The sequence below is a fragment of the Crocuta crocuta genome, unplaced genomic scaffold (assembly GCF_008692635.1).
Source record: "Crocuta crocuta isolate KB4526 unplaced genomic scaffold, BGI_CrCroc_1.0 scaffold221, whole genome shotgun sequence".
NCBI classification, from domain to species: Eukaryota; Metazoa; Chordata; class Mammalia; order Carnivora; family Hyaenidae; genus Crocuta; species Crocuta crocuta.
The window spans coordinates 6,094,725-6,098,725 of NW_027528610.1; positions in this window are offsets into that span (position 1 = coordinate 6,094,725).

Genomic DNA, 4,001 nt, shown 5'->3' on the forward strand with positions numbered 1-4,001 from the left:
CATTAGAGCAAGTGTAAAAAGGGAAGGAAAACCCATCAAGGGCTGTCTACACAACACTGTTCTCTCTGGAGCTGAAGGAGGCTGGGCCCTTACCCGAGTACTGACCAGATTGGGTGAACATCCATAGTTCATTTTGATCCTCTCCCTAAATAAGACATAGTATTTGTCCTAAGCTTGAAAAAAATATTTAAACTACTGTATATTCTCAGTGAGCCAGAACATACTCCAATCAAAGTTATGTTTTAGAAACCCTGATTTCAAGAAAGAAGTAAATGATAAACCAGGAGAAAGTGTCTGGGACTTCACTGAACACGCGACTTCCAGAGGGAATCTTGGGGGCTGATAAATGGAAATCAGCTCTCAAAGCACAGGGGAGGACTCGTTAGCCCACTGGCCCCCTCTGCGTGTTCCAGAGTCAAAGGGTGATTAAATTAGACTCAGCGTGCTGACCTTGATTCAGAAGGACTAAAAGAGTTTTTTGAGAGTTGCAGCAAGAAAGAATCTGACGACACCAGAAAACTCACTTCAGGCCCCTAACCCTCTCCCCAAGGTTTACCTGTGCTTTGAAAATGCGCCTTCTTCACAATTAAGGTAAATCTGAATAAAAATTAAACAAATAAGGGGCGCCTGGGTGGCTCAGTTGGTTATGCGTCCGACTTCACTCAGGTCACGGCTCACCTGAGCTGAATTGGAGGGGCAGAGAGAGAGGGAGGCACAGGATCCAAAGTAGGCTCCAGGCTCTGAGCTGTCAGCACAGAGCCTGACGTGGGGCTCGAACCCACAAACCGTGAAATCATGACCTGAGCTGAAGTTGGGCTCTTAACCGACTGAGCCACCCAGGCTCCCTTCTCTTTCTTAAAGTCAATTGATTTGGGATTTAATTGTACCTGCATCCAGAAGCACCTACGTTAGTACATGAGGGAATCACTTGGAGAAGGTGTGTCTATGCCAGGGGTCAAGAATGTCAGGGGCATCTCGGAATTCTGCCTGTTACAACCTCTAATACAAAAATGGTGGGTCTCTCGCCACTTGAAAGTTATCACTTTTTGGGGCATCTGGGTGGCTCAGTCGGTTAAGCGTCCGACTTTGGCTCAGGTCATGATCTCGTGGTCTGTGGTTTGAGCCCCGCGTCAGGCTCTGTGCTGACAGCTCGGGGCCTGGAGCCTGCTTTGGATCCTGTGCCTCCATCTCTCTCTGCCCCTCCCTTACTCATGCTCTGTCTCTCTCTTTCTCTCTCTCTCTCTCTCTCTCTCTCTCTCTCACAAATAAATACACATTAAAAAAAATAAAAGACAGTAATTTGGCTCTAAGAGCCCGGCCTAAAGGAAGGTGAAAACTGGCCCTCCTTCCCTATTCTCCTTCTCTTCCGGCTCTTCCTAGCTGTTGCCTCCAGGCCTCAGGTCTGGAAAACTCCCCTGATGATCCATAAATGCAAGCCACATGTAAGAAAACATGCCCAGAGGTGCCAGGGTGGCTCCAACAAGGTTGAACTTCTGACTTCAGCTCAGGTCATGATCTCCCAGTTCACAGGTTCAAGCCCTGCGTCGGGCTCTGTGCTGACAGCTCAGAGCCTGGAGTCTGCTTCCAATTCTGTGTCTCCCTCTCTCTCTGCCCCATCCCTGCTCTTGCTCTGTCTCTCTCTCTCTTTTTCAAAAATAAATGAACATTTTTAAAAAATACCTGGTGCCCGGGTGGCTCAGTCAGTTAAGCATATGACTTCAGCTCAGGCCATGACCTCATGGTTCATGAGTCCAAGTCCCACTTCAATGAACCTGCTTCTCTCTCTCTGTCTCCACCTTTGCTCACCTGTGCCCTGTCTCTCTATAATAATAATAATAATAATAATAATAATAATAAAGGTGCGGATCTCCCTCTTGAAGCTCGCTGCTCAGTGCCTCACAGCCTCCCGGGTGGCCCAGCAGAGGCTGAAGAAATGGGCATCGTGAGTGGGAGGGGGGTGCAGTCAGGCCTCTGTGTGAAGCTTAGTGGCTGAAACAACCACCGAGAGGGCAATTCTGGCCCAGATTCTCCGAGCCCCTGTCCTCTCCAGCATCGATTCTCAACCGGGGCACTTCGCTCCCCATGGAACATTCCACAATGTCCGGAGGTATTTTTGGTTGTCACACCTAGGGGAAGAAGGGTGCTCACAGACACCAGACATGTTGCTGAAGCCCCCTCGACACAGGACAGCCCCCCAGAAAAGATATCCAGTCCCAATGTCCACAGAGGCGACCTGGAGAAATCCTGATTTGCAAGCTGTGGTGGGCAAGGGTTGAAGCTCAAAGACACCACAGAAAGTGATGGAAGCCAAGCTCCTATAAGCAGGTTTCTATGTTTGGAATATTTCATGGTTTTCTGCAGAAGAAAAAAAAAAGGAAAGAAAAAAAAAACCCAACTGAGATTTCTTAGGTTAAAAAAAAATACTGCCATAAAAACCACACGATGACAGAGTTAAGTTGTTTACCTGCCCACAGAGCAGCCGTAAGTGAAGACAGAAAACTGCAGGCCCATTCAGAGCCCCTCAGAGAGCTGCCCCGCGGTGCAAGGATTCTTGGTACCCTTCATCCATTGCTTTTCCAGCCTTCCTGGCGCTCCATGCATTTCCCTGACCTGGTGTATGTCTGCGGGATGCATCCAAGGCTGAACTCTCTCCAACACGTAGGGTAGATGGGCTTCGGTCCCAACACTGGACACCCAAACGGACTCCGTGAGTCCTTCTTGGAGATTCTACGGGAAGAAGGGACGTCATCGGTGGGGTTAACTGGAAAGCAGGACGGACAACGGCAGAGACAGGCTGGCCATTGAGACACGCCGTGTCTCTTAAGTGGCTTCAGAGATCCATGGGACACATGGGTCAGAGAAGCACAAGCTGGGACTCATTCTCAGGAAGGCCCTTGCCTCCAGCTTCCCGCCCATGATCTTGAACTGACCGGCGAGCCTCTGTCCTCTCAGGAGGGTGACGTGCTCCTGATGCATGGACGCCCGAGGAACTTCTCTGCCTGCAGTGGTGAAATCACGTCCTGCTGACTCAGAAGAGAGGGTTGCAGGGGTTTGCATCTGACAGACTCAGGAAGGCCCACGCAGAGACCCAGAGTTAGAGCGGCTCACGGGCAGATGATGGCCAAGGTCTCTTTCCAGTGGGAGACGGGAAATAAAAGCCAGCACCGCAATCAAGAAAAATGATTCCCTCTTACTTTGTTTTTATTTTGGGGGCACCTGGGTGGTTCAGTCGGTCAAGCATCCCACTTCGGCTCAGATCATGATCTCGTGGTTCATGAGTTCGAGCCCCGCGTTGGGCTCTGTGCCAACAGCTCAGAGCCTGGAGCCTGTTTCAGATTCTGTGTCTCCCTCTCTCTCTGCCCACCCCAACCCCTGGCTCGTGCTGTGTCTTTCTCTCTCTCTGAAAAATAAACATTAAAAATTTTTGTAATAAATTTATTTTTCATGTTTAGTTTTTTTTTAAAGAGAGAGCATGTGGCAGAAAGGAAGTGAGAGAGAGAGAGAGAGAGAGAGAATCCCAAGCAAGTTCCATGCCCAGCACAGAGACTGGTGCAGGGCTCCATCTCATGACCTTGGGATCACGACCTGAGCCGAAATCAAGAGTCAGATGTTCAACCGATTGAGCCCCCCAGGCACTGCCCCCCCCCCATTTTATTTTACGTTTATATCAGTCTTTACATTTCCTGGCTTTCCTTCTTACCTGCTTTCTTTATGAATGCGTAAATCTTCAGTTTCTTTACAACAGGATTGATACATGCATATAAAGAGGCACTTAAAGAGTCATCAATTTCATCTTGTCTTTTCGTTTTGTTGTGGCAGAAGCAACCAGCCTTTCAACAGATTCCCCAGACACTCCTCATTCCACATTTACATACACTCTTTCTTTGCACACTTCCATACACTCCTTTTTTTTCTTACAAACAGTTTATTGACAAGTTGGTTTCCATATAACACCCAGTGCTCATCCCCACAAGTGCCCTCCTCCATGCACCTCCCCCCCC